The sequence below is a fragment of the Callithrix jacchus genome, chromosome 1 (assembly GCF_049354715.1).
Source record: "Callithrix jacchus isolate 240 chromosome 1, calJac240_pri, whole genome shotgun sequence".
NCBI lineage: Eukaryota > Metazoa > Chordata > Mammalia > Primates > Cebidae > Callithrix > Callithrix jacchus.
Window position 1 is genome coordinate 74,211,603 of NC_133502.1, and position 13,851 is coordinate 74,225,453.

Genomic DNA, 13,851 nt, shown 5'->3' on the forward strand with positions numbered 1-13,851 from the left:
CCATAAAAAAGAATGAAGTCCTGTCATTTACAGCAACATGAATGGAACTGGAGGTCATTGTGTTAAGTGAAACAAGCCAGGCTCAGAAATACAAATACTGCATTGTCTAACTCATATGTGGGAGCTAAACTTGATTTCATGGAGATGGAGAATAAAATGATAGATATCAGAGACAGGAATAAGTCAAGAGGAGGCAGATAAAAAGAGTTTGGTTATGGGTACAAACATATAGTTGGATCGAAGAAATAAGTTCTATTGTTTGATAGCTGATATGGTTTGGCTATGTCCGCACCCAAATCTCATCTTTAATTGTGGCTCCTATAATTTCCACATGTTGTGGGAGGGACCTGGTGGGAGGTAATTGAATCATGGGAGTGGGTCTTTCTCGTGCTGTTCCTGTGATAGTGAATAAGCCTCATGAGATCTGATAGTTCCCTGGCACATGCTTTCTCGCCTGCCACTATGTGAGACGTGACTTTGTTACTCATTCGCCTTCCACCCTGATCGTGAGGCTTCCCCAGCCACATGGAACTGTGAGTCAATTAAACCTCTTTCCTTTATAAATTACCCAGTCTCGAGTATGTATTTATAAGCAGCATGAGAACAGACTAATACAATAGCAGACTAGGGAAGTATACTTAGCAACAATATTGTGTACATTTTAAAGTAACTAGAAGAGAGGACGTGAATGCTCTAAAAATGCTCCCAACACAGAAATGTGATCAAGAAATGCCCATAAAGGAGATGGGCACCCAAAATAACTCACACGTGTCCCACAAATATGTACATTATTATCTATCATTTAAGGGGGAAAATGTGAGCTCTTGAATGCAGTAACTGGTCAGGGAGATAATGTTATGAGCTCTAAATCAAGATTTGTCGTCTCCTTAGTATACTAGCATATTGGACTTATGCAGCTCTCTGAAGAAGTAATTTTTGGTTATGGCTGGGGGGAGGCCTGTGAAAAACGGTACAATAAAAAAATGAGGTGTGGTATATCCTGAAGTTTCAGCTTGCTCTAAGACCTCACCTTTCATTGCAGGCTTCTCTCATTCCATTGATGACCTCATGCAAGACTTGAACTTCCACAGGTGTGCTGATGACCAAAACCTCCAACCCCAGCCTGGCTTCTCTTCTGAGCTCCAGATCAAACAGCTAGCTGCTTATTAGGCATCTCCTTAGGGGTCTTCCACAGGCACCTCACAGTGACACGTCCAAATGCAACTTCTCTGGTCTCCCTCTGCCTAGTGTATTCGAGAAGAGGTAGGTTTGTCACTCATGCAGTTGGCTGCTCTGTGACACGAGTTCCTCCCATGTGGCTCTGGGCCAACCCTGGGTTGCTGGTTTCTTCCTGCAGTTCACCACTGAGATCGGATGAGAACAGCACTAGCTATTCCCTTAGCACAGACCCTGGGGTGGCTGTGGAGGCTGCCAATCTCCCATCGCATGCTCCAAACACTACACGGGGGCCGATCAAGGGATGGGACCCTCTGATGGGAAAGAAAGGAGAGTAATTAAATAGAATTACAGCATGCTTGCTGGCAGCATGTAAAACTGAGCGCAAAAATGACTATCCTGAGAATCTAGAAGAAAAGCATTTAAAAAAAGCACACACACACACAAAACTCCCTGAAGATGCCTTGTGGGCAATTGCCCAGAGCTGCAACAGTGTGACTCTCCAGCCTGCCAGGAGGCCCACTCAAATTGCTGTCACTCATACCCAACACCCCCTCCAGCACCCATGGCTCCAGCCATTCTCAGTTACTAGCGCCACCAAATATCTCTGGCTGTTTCTCCCTCCCTGCTATTTTTCCTGGATTTCCCTCATCTTTCAGCTACTCTGTCTGCTTATTCTAAATCCCTCTAGTCCCTGTCACAATCATCACCGTCCCTGAACTCTCGCCTGAGTTAGAGGCACATTACCTGAGAGCAGATGCCACACTCCCACCTCCCTGGAACCCCATCCATCTCCTCTTCTCACTTGATTCCTCGCACCCAGGGGCTTAGTGCTTGCAGCACCTGGCCCACCACTTGGCACATAGTGTTTCACAAATATTGACTGGGAAGAATGACTGCTGTGAAGAACAGTATGCTTGTGTTCAAGACCCGAGATTCATACCCCATTTTGCTATTTCCAGATGTGTAGTTCTGCTGAGATAGCATCATTTCCCAGCTTTCCCTGAGTCCTCTTGTCTGTTAAATGGAAGATTATTCCCTTTCTTCCTCTAGTGAGGATCAGCATCACAAGGGAAGTGTGAACGGTAAACTCGGAAGTTTCACCAAAATGTGAGCTTTTTTTTGGAAAAAAAAAAGAATAGCTGAAGCTCACCTAGCTCATACTCTGTGCCAGGCACTGTTTAATTGATCCTTGCAATGATCTCATAAAGGAAGCTAAGTCCTTTGCCAAAGAGCACAGAAGTAGGACATGGTGGAGAAAGGATTTGAACCCAGGCAAATCACTCACTTGTAAATGCTTTTGCCAGACAAATCTTTGGCTTCAGAATGTATTCTTAAAAGGCCACTGATGATTGTAACAACGAAAGCTAACGCTGCCTGTTGCCTGTATGCTGAGCTCCATGATAACCATTCTACAGTTACATTGCCCTATGCTCTCCACAGCCCTACTGTATGGGCACCCTTGGTCCTGTGAATCTGATGAGAAAATGGAGATAGAGACATGGTCACTTGACCAGGCTGCGGGGCTGGTGTTCGGGCCTGATTCACACTTCAGAGCCCAGGCTGCTCAGCACCGTGCAGAGGACATTGAAGACAACCTTGAGGCAGCAGCTCCTGGGCTGTGCAGGATCAGGAGGGAAGCCCTGTTGAGGCTCATGGACGACCCAGTTTGGATGCAGTTTTGTCTCAAAATTGGCAGTGTTGAGTGATCTTCAAGCCTCTTTAGGAAAAAGAGGTTCCAAAACAAGGAACTAAAGCTGAGGACTGCTGGGAATTGGAGTGGGCTAGCAAGTTTCTCTTGGGTTTAGAGGAGGAGACTTGGTCCAGCAGGGAGAGCCTGAAAGGCTTTGCTAAGGCTCTGAACGCAAAGGTCTGGTGAACTCATCTTAAGAGAAGGCTACTAGTATTGCGGAGGTCTCTTGGCTACAAAAAGTTTGTAGTCCAGATATTCCCCATGTTGTGATAACATTCTAATGTGTTAGGTTTGAGGTTTCTTCATGAATAGATTCAGGATACGCATTTTTGATGAGAATGCAAGAGAAGTGAAAAGCTGTGTTTTTCTCGGCACATTATATCAGGAGGTACGTGAAGTCCACCACTGCTGATGCCAGCTGTAATCACCTGTTTAAGGTGAGGCCTGCCAGCCCGCACCACTATAAAGCCACTGTTTTTCCCTTCGTAATCAATCAGTATTCTGTGAGCAACTGCACTGAGATCATGAAAACGTAGTGTTCCTCCTCAGCTGCTAGTTCTGTCTTCTGCTGACAATTGCCTGAATCAATATAACTGTGACTATTGCCAAAAGGTGATTTTCTCATTAATTCATTCTTTAGGATGAAAACTTATGAACATATTACAAAGTGGCTGGCTTGTACTCCTCAAAAATACCAATCCCATGAAAATGGAGGAATTGCTCCACATCAAAAGAGACTTTTTCTTTCTTTTGCTCTAAATGACATTACTGGGGCCACACGCCATAGCTCATGCTTTTAATCCCAGTACTTTGGGAGACTGAGGCAGGTGAATCACCTGAGATCAGGCATTCAAGACCAGCCTGGCCAACATAGTGAAATCCTGTCTCTACTAAAAATACAAAAAATTAGCTGGGCGTGGTGGTGGGCACCTATAATCCCAACTACTTGGGAGGCTGAGGCTGGAGAATCTCTTTAACTCAGGAGGCAGAGGTTGCAGTTACCTGAGATCGTGCCACTGCACTCCAGTCTGGGCATACGACTCTGTCTAAAAAAATAATAATAAAATAAAATAAAACACATTAGTGGGACAAAATTGGTGAAATCTGAATAAGTCCTGGAGATAAGATAATATTATTTAAATGTGGATTTTCTGATTTTGATCCTTGTATTATGTAAAAGAATGTCCTTGCATTTTGGGAATTACACACTGAACTGTTTAGGAGCAGAGGAGGTTTGAGCTACAACCTTTTTGAAAAGTTCAGAAAAAATAGTATGTATGTATAAAAAATGATAGGACAAATGTGGAAAAACGCTGACATCTGAGGAATCTGAGTGAAGGGTCTATGGAAGTTGTTTTTAGTATTCCTGCAACTCTTGTACATCTGAAATGATTTCAGAATGAGCACACTTCTAAAATGTGCTATGCGTTTGAACTGAATATGTGTACTTGGCTCTTTTTGACAATAAATGGTTGGGCTGCCCACCCCTATGGGGAAGGGGCTAGGTTGTTTCATCTCTGCTATTCTGAGGTGGGTGGACAATCTACTCTGTCCTACTCTGACAGATGCTGACCCACAGAGAGATCTAGTAAGAAGTATCTTAGTCTATTGTGCTGTTGTGGAGGGGAAACATTTAAGCCAAATTAAAGCTCATCTTTTAAAACACTGACTGATACTGGCCCATTGCTTTTGTCTGTAAGTTCCAGCTTTTGGGTATGACACTGCCACTGTCACAGTCTCCTGAAATAGATGATTCCAGAGCACGCAGCTTCCACATGACAGAAGGCTTTACATGGCAGCAACAATAAGGCCCTTTAGCCACTGAGCCCTGCAACGAAGGGCAAGAACAGCAAGTCGTGAGTCTTCACCACCACATGAATCAGCCGCCGACCCACAGTGCCACGGGAACGCAGGCTCCCAGCCCACACACCCACAGTGCAGATAATGGCTTCAGCCTTCAAAAGGGAGAAAGAAGTGCCCCCAAAATTGTTCTTTAAAACGCTCCATCGTCATTTGTGACAGCACAATTTGCTGTTTCATGTCAGTCTGTTATCAAGAAGCCTTCTGAATCAGCGCTCTATTTTGAGCACAAAGTCAAGATGTCTGTGGCTCCAGCCGAAGAGGTTCACATGGAAGACCTGCTGAGCTGGTTGCTGATTCAAGCTTGGACCATTCCTGAAGTTCTTCTGGGTGAGTGGGAAAGGGTCACCCGTAATGGCTTTTTCTTGGCCTTTCTATCCCTTTCCCACCCTGTCCACTTAGCATCCCTCTAGAGAGAACAGGAAACTGAATACATGCCAAGAAAATGGACACACTCCACATGCATTAATAACTTCACTATATTAATAGCTCACCAAAGTCAACTATCTCCCTTGGGGATCTTAGTTTCTCCCCTTGTGAGAGTCTATTTTTTCTGTTTGTTCTTTCTTTTCCCTCGCCTTCTTGTAGAAATAGCATGTAAGGTAACCAGTTATAGCCCTTGTAACAGAGTGCATACCTAGTGACAGCAGGGCTGGCCCCACAGATGCCTCTCAGTCACTGAGTTCCCACAACAAGGGCACTTTACACATCCCATCTGCCATCCCATCTAACCTTCAAGACAAACTTACAACATTTCATATCCCAACTTCGCTGATGAGAAAATAAAAGCTCAAAGAGGTTGAATCACATGTCCAAAGATGGATGGCTAGTACAGGAGTTGAGATTCAGACTCAGTTTATTTGCCCTAGTGAGAGAGCCTTAGTGTTTCCATTCTGTTGTACTTTACCATCAGGTAGAAAAAAAAATAAAGAAGCCCAGCTTGCTCATTTGCCTTTTGAGGCCCCAGTGTTCTTTTACCACATTGGCTTTGGTGGCTGGAGTACATGAGGACTCATGACCCTTAGCTCACTTTCCACTTGTAGTTGCCCTTTTATTTAACTGCAACAAGTCTCCTCGGTAACCCTGTTCAGCAGGAAAATGAATATATTCAGGCTTTCGCTCAGATCATCATTCAGATTCCTCCACGATGTGTGGTGCTGCTGTCTTCTGCCCTGGCTAGTGAGGCAGGGCCCAGTAGCTAATCCTGTGTGTCCAGCACTCCTACAGTTTGCAATCCATCGTTTGGCTTTTTGTGAGTCATGTGACATCTGGGCCTGAGAAAGAAGATGTTCTCACCTCAGGGGACCTGAGAGTCTGCCCTGTTTCCCTGGATACAACCATCTATTTATGTTTGGATCCTCAGGCAACAGCACCCCTAGAATGAGGCTTCCAACAAGTGCCTGGGAGGCTCCTCTCCTGAAGATGGTTGAGTTGCAACCATTGCCCGCATGGCACCCATTGAAACCTTGCACAATAGTGGCTTCTCACAGATGCAGATGCAGCTCTCCATTGGAGGGCCCAGGGAGCCTGACTCACACGCGGTACCTGGGTCTGAGGTGTGCCTTAACTTTCCTCTAGAGGACCCCAGTGCGGTACAGCCACTACTGTCCACAGCGATAATGTCTATAAAGCACCTTGTGCATCAACTCCCTTCTTTTCTCTGTTTCACATCCACGCCCCTCCCAGCACTTCCTGACAGCAGTACCTAGGACATCCCTTGCACTCAGGTCTTTGTCTCAGTGTCTGCCTCTGGGAAAACCAGCCTCAGACACCCCCAGACCCCTCTTGTACATGCCTAGTGCAGTCGTCCACTGCTCAACCCTTCATGCAGTGGTGCTGACAATGGTGAGGGCAAGAGGCACTGAGTTCCACACTTAGACTTTTCCATTCCAGGAAGCTGTTGTTCCAGCCAGAAGGCACCCTCGAGAGTTCTGGTGGGTACAGGAGGGTAGGGCTCGGGGCGGGGAGCCACTCCAGAAATGTGAGTGAATTTTCTGTTCCAATGGTGTATACGGGAAGATACAACACTCCCAATCTAACTCCAAGTGCCATGAAGCTCAGAAATGAAAAATATTTCTATGCAAAAGAAGGGAAGATTTTGTCTTTTGCAGATTCACAGTGTTTCAAAAGAGTAAAATGTTTCTTCCTCTCCTTCTACCTTAAAACCTTCTTTTTTCTGCCCTAAGTTGCATACTCCATTAAGTTACCTGAATGATTTCCAGGAGGGAATGGGAATCCACAGTCATGCACCCCACTTCTGCTAGCAGTCTCTTGGGACCCCACCATGGTCCCATCCTCAATATACCAGGTCATGGAGTGGGTGAGGGTGTGTCTCAGCATCCAGTCGCACACTCAGTTCCTCCCTCACTCTCATTGGCTCAGGGGTGGAAATGTTCTACCTTGAGACCCAATGAGATATCTCCTGGGACTTCTGGGAAACAGCTCTTTGCTCCTCCTCACTGGTTTACAGTGAGAGGATGAGGGCTGGGGCTTTGGCAGCCATTTCACTCCCATGAGAGAAGGGCCTGAAGTTAGAGCCCACAGGAAGAGGCAGAGCTGAGAGGGAAAGAAACACCAAGTCTTGTGATACTGAGCAATGGAATCTGCCTGTCCTCCTCTGGACCCTTCAGTAGTTGAGACATTCAGTTCCCTTTCTCGCTTCATCTGGTGTTGGGTTTTCTGTCACTTATTGCAAAGAGTCCTAATTGATGTGAACAGAAGGGAGAGGTTTCCTTTATTTCTCTCTCTCTGATCCAAAATGACTGGCAAGTTTTCTTCATTCTCCTTTGCACCATGACCCAAGTTTCTTTCTCCTGTCTTCTGTGACCCAGAGTGGCCCTCACTGTGGGAGGCCCTTCAGTGTGTGTGAGTATCTAACATTTCTCCTTGAAATAATCCTCTGTAGAAATGTAACTGACTCCACTAAAGAGGGATGACCAAGCTCATAAGGAGTGTAAGGAATTTGCACTTGAGATGCCCAAGGGTCTGATTCTGACAAGCTAAGGTTTTATTCCAAAAGTTAAGATTTCATTAACAAATATTTATTTAAAAGTACTTGGAGAAATTTAGTTTTAAATTCAAGTGCAAAGCATAATCCTTTTAATAAGCTGGGACCAATGTTTTGAAAAGGGAGAAAAAAATTTTCACTGGAAATAACTAAATTCAAATATTTAAAATAAACAATATTTATCTACTAGTTCTTCTGAAAGGCTTACAAACACAAACATGGTAACTCTGTAGTGGACAGTTTCTCATACTACCTCATTTAAAAAAAATCCTTTGGTTTCTCTCCAACTTATTACTAAATACTCAACCTACAGAAAACTTGCAAAAAAATCATCAAATGGACGTCCATATATCCTTTACCTGGATTTACCAATTGTTACTATTTTGCCGTATTTGTATTATATCCACATATCTGTGATTTTTTTGAGGAACCATCTGAGAGTTAATTACAAACATCATAACACGAACCCCGGAATGCTTTAGCATTTCTCTCCTATTAAATGAGATAATTATCTCACATAATTATCACATTCAGGAAAATAAACATTCATAGAATACTAATTATTATTTTTTTTTTACACAGTCTCACTCTGTCACCCAGACTGGAGTGCAGTGGTGAGGTCATGGCTCAGTGTAGCCTTGAGTTCCTGGGTTTCCAACTCAGTCTCTCAAATAGCTGGAAGTACAGGCACATGCCACCATACCCAGCTAATTTTTGTTATTTTTTGTAGAGATGAGGTTTCATCGTGTTACCCAGGCTGGTTTCAAATTCCTGGGCTCAAGCAATTCCGCCTTGGCCTCCCAAAGTTCTGGGATTACAGGTATACACCACCATGCCCAGCTAATAATATTATTGTCTAATTCTTTGGTTCATATTCAATTTTTTTCTTTGTCCTAAGAATATCTTTCACAGTTGACTCTTTTCTTTTGACCCAAGATCTGCTCAAGTATCGCGCAACACATTTACAAATATTTTACTTTTGAACATTATGCTACAGTCTTTTCTCTAGTTCTTAATGAACTATCTTGGGTTATTATAAAACTGATAACTGTTCCATCAGTTATTTATTTTCTATGAGTTTCTATTAATTCTACTGATTTGTTATTGAGGGAAGTACTTAAAGAATTACCTAACGGCCATAGGGATTTGGGGATTTGTGTGAACTCCCCGTTCCCTCCCTGGCTGATTTTCTCCATGCACTCACCACGGCTTGGCATGCTGCGTATCTAACTTATTTGTTTACTCTCCATCTCTGTCCACTATGATGTAGCCTCTGTGAAGGGAGTTTCCTCTGTCTTTTTTCCAGCTGAGTCAGTAAACACTTGGGAGTGAAGCAGGCGCTGGAGACCATCACCCAGTAATGCCTACGTCTCACCAGCACCGCGTGCCTTACGTATCACGCACATCCAGGATGCCCATACACCCTCAGCATGGTGGGGAACATGGGAAGCAGCAGAGTAAAGGAAAATAGGGGGCCTAAACAGAGCTAAGATTCAGCTTACCACTTACAAAAATAGTGGTATTCTTGTGGCCAGCTGGGTTGTTATAAAAAGTAGAAATAATAAATGTGAACAACCTATCAAGATGCCAGCAGCAGAGGATAGCCCCATCCACATGTAGAATCTCATGAATGTGATTCAAATCAGGTATCCTAAAACCTTTTAAATGATACTTTCTTATAAGGCAGCAGGCAACGTGCTTCAACAGAGAATAAACAAGAAGGGCCCCCGATGCGTCTGGCAAATCTCAGCTCTGAGTGCTTCATCAGCAGTAACACATTTGTGAGTGGTCATTATCCTCATTTTCAGTTGGGAAAACTGAGGCCTAGAGAAGCGTCCTGAATCCTTATGTTTGTAGCTGGACATGAACTCATGAACCTCCTGTGGTTTCCAGAGGCTGCCAAGTCACTCTGCACCACCTTGCATGTGACACGCCAGACTGAACAGCAAGGCATCTGGAACGAAAGTCCCTCCTGTCATTCATTCAAATTGAGCCCCTCCTTATAAGCATTGGAGGCTGGTGAGGGGTGCAGCTGCTTCCTGCTCCACACCCTCCAGGAAAAGTGGCTGAGCGGCCACACAGCTCACATAAAGAGAATGGGGGCATTTTAACGTTAGGAAGCTTTTAGGGTCTTTCAGAGGCCACTTCTTGTTTTCTCCCTGGCTGAAGGATCAGAAGAGCTGCTCATTCTTGCTCTGGGTGGGTTGGAGGGATTTCATCTCAAGGTCAGAGACTGAAGGAGTTGCCTCTTTGGATCTGCATTAGAGTGCCAAATACCCAGGCTTGAGAATTATTTTTAGTTGGGAACATCACCCCAGAATGTTGTGATTCCAGACATCGCCACCCAGGCAACCCTCATGCAGATGAGTAATGCAGCAGCCAGCACCAGGGCTCCAAGGAGGGGCAGGAAAGAGAGAAGCCAGTTCCTCGTGTCCTCATTTCAACTGACTGCATGTTCCTGGTACCCTGACCTCTCCTGGTTCCTGTAACTCCAGGCTCCTGCTGGAGACAGAAGAAATGTGGGCATTTCCTGGTCCTCTTGTCCTCTCCAGGCTTTCTGATTTTGAGCAGGGTGAGCACTATACTGGTTTCCCAGATTCTGTTTTCATCCTGCTGGTGCTGGATCCAACTCTGGACATTACAGCATATCCCAGCAAGCAGTCACAGGCTGTCCAGGAAACACAGGACAGGATGGACAGAAGGAGGAGGTGAGAAAAGGAGACTGCAGCTTCTTAGCTTCTCCACCCACAGCCAATGGAAAGGGCTCTGCAGGTGCCTTGTATGGTCTTTGGAACCCATAACCAGGGAGATAACCCAACAGGTGCAAACTGTTTGGGGAGATGATAGGAAAGAGACCAAGAACTAGAAGGTGGGCAACAAATCTTCTAGCCAAGGATGATATGGCAGCCTACACTTCATAACCCTTATGTGGACAGGCAGTTGGTCTTATCTGCATAGATCCATACTCTGCTGCCTACATGTGCCCTTTTCAGGTGATGTTGCAGTCCTTTCTGCCCCATTGCCTATATACATGTGCAGAAGTTCCTCACCATACTCTAGAGTCCAACGTACTTGTCTCTTTTGTAAAAAGTCAGTTAGAAGGCTGAGCACGTGGCTCACACATAATCCCAGCACTTTGGGAAGCCAAGATGGGCAGATCCCCTGAGGTCACAGAGTTTGAGACCAGCCTGACCAACAAGGCAAAACCCCATTTCTATTAAAAATACAAAAATTAGCCAAGTCTGGTGGCGTGCACCTGTAATCCCAGCTACTAGGGAGGCTGAGGCAGGAGAATCACTTGAACCTTAGAGGCAGAGGTTGCAGTGAGCCAAGATCATGCCACTGCATTTCCAGCCTGGGCAACAAGAACAGAACTCCATGTAAAAATCAAATAAATAAATACATATTCAGTTAGAAAGTTATCTACACTATTAGTAAAATCACCATCATCATCATCATCACCAATCACCACCATCATCATTATCACCCAGCCCTGGCTTCTTTGTATTAAACTACTGCAAAGACAAAGGGAAGATGTACTCTTTGCCATTCCTTTCACCACATTTATATAACCAGAGGCAAACATTGTTTTAGGTAATATTTTATAAAATCATTTCCTGTTTTATAAAACTGGATTCAATACCGTGTACATTTCTCTGAAGATTGCCTTTCACACTTCCTGTAGTTTTTTACCGGGCCAAAAAGAGTTGCAATAGACATCCTCAAGTACAGATGCTTTTATTTTTATAGGATAGATTCTGAGAAATGAGATTGCAGGGCCACCCTCAAATGCAAGGGTATGTGCATTTTAACTTTTTAACAGCTATTGCCAGATCACTTTCCAAAATAGTTGTAGTCATTCCTATTCCCATAGGCAAAGTATGCAAGTGCCTTTTCCCCCCAAATCCTTTCCTGCACCAAGGTGTCATTTTTCCCCTCACTTTTAAGCAAATATATTGCATGAAATTATGTCATTATTTCTTAAAATTTCATTTTTCTGGCTAACAGTCAAATAATCATATTTTCATATGTTTATTGAACATTGTAATTCTTTTCTTCAAAACTATCTGTTAATATTCTTTGACTATTTTGCATTGAGATTTTAAAATATTTTTCTTATTTTTCATGCATTTTTGTGTGTTATAGATGTTATCTCTTTATTTGTCAAATATATTTCTCTGTTGATCATTTGTCCTTTGACTTTTTTAATGATATTTTTGCCATAATATTTTAAAATAAAAATATCAGTATTTCTTGTGTTTACAAAAAACATTAATCACAAAATCAAAAACAAGTAATTAGAAAAGAGTATGAAGATATATACAAAGAAGTATCAATTGCAAGCATTATTTGCCATTAAAATGGAAATAACCTGAATATTCAAATATTAAGAGTGCAATTTAATTATAGTATTGTATACAGTCATAGTCATCAAAAAGCAGACGACTATGATTGTATACAATGCTAGAATTATAACTATTTATGTGAAATGAGGCTCATAATATATATTTTGATGTGAAAAATAAGGTTATATGGTAATATGTATCTTATGACACCAAAATTTATATTTTAACAAGTACATAGAAAATACTTGGGATATGAATAAAACCAACTATATTTCATGCTAGTGAAATTACGTGTTTTCCTCTTTTTTATCTATGTGTATACATATTTTAAAAAGTTATCTCAAATCAATTCTGTAATGAAAGAATAAGGCCTATAAGGATTTACACACAAAATTTATTATCCCTTGGGAGTAGAAGTGGGCTAAGAATTATTGTTATTCTAAGGAGTCTTTCAGGGTTAACTCTGCACACCTATGTATTATTTAACTTTGTAAAACACATGTTATTTCTGAAATATTTTAAACTAACCTAATAAAAAAGAGAAGAAATGTGGATGTCAGGAAGTACTCCAATGATACGAAGTTGAAATAGAATAAATCTGTTGAGGTCACCCTCTGTGTGCCCTTCCCTGCTCCACTGTCAGCTGTCCTGTCCTTTCCTGTGGATAATTGTGGGTATATTTTACTCTGTGTCCTTTCAGATTCTCTAAAGGTGCATTACGTATGGATGTGCATGTTTACAAATCTCTACCTTTTCAAAAAGGCTAATGTCACAGGACAATTAATAGAGAAGGCATTTTTTAGAAGCTCTAGCTGTTTTGTTCCTTTTTAACTTAATTTATTAGATCTTCTTGGTCCATAGATTTCAATTTTCGTATAGTCAGACCTCTTGTAATTTTCTTTTTGTATCTTGTATTTCTTCAAAACCTTTAGTTCATCTCCAAAATTTAAAATATAATCTATTCTCCTTGCTTTAATATTTTCTAAGGCTTTTGTCGTTGTTTACATTTAGCTCTGTAATTCATCTATAATATATTATTCTGCATGCTGTGAGGTAGGGATTTAATATTTTTTTTTTCTAAACAGAGAATCAGTTGTTTCAATACCCTTAGTTGTCCAGTTCAATTTTTCCCTGCACTTGAATGCTACTATTAGAATATTCCAGATTTCATGTTTATGCTGTCTTGGGTTTCATCACTGTCTTTGATTCATCCCACAAGTTCACACACCATTTAACTATTATTATTTAGAGTGTGATTTAATAATATCTGGTAGAACATGTTCTCTTTCTTGTGCTTCCTCAACTTTTTCCTGGCTATTCATTTATTGTTTTAAAAGAATGAAGAAAATAAAAAGGGGACCTAAGAATGTGCTCAATCTCCCCATTTTTGGGGTCTCTTTTTTTGTGTTCATTCATAAGCATTTATAATTTTCTTTATCTAAGTCTTGCACATTTTTGTCAGTTTTATCTCTGGCTGTTTTTAGTTTCTGTTTCTTTACATGCTTGAAATTTTTTCCCCAGTACTTTTTATCATGGATTATTGAAGAGCGATTGATTTTCCATTTTGATATTGTATCTGGCTATCATGCTATCAGTTGCTTCCTTGGGATTTTCTTAGAAGAAGTTGTGAGCATAATTCAAACATGGTGCTTATGACCTGTCCCTGGTGTCCTTCTAGGTTATACTGCAGAAGGGATTTTGGAGCGATAATTAAAGTCACCAATCAGTTGACCTTAAGACAGAGAGATTATCTGGGCAGACCTAACCTC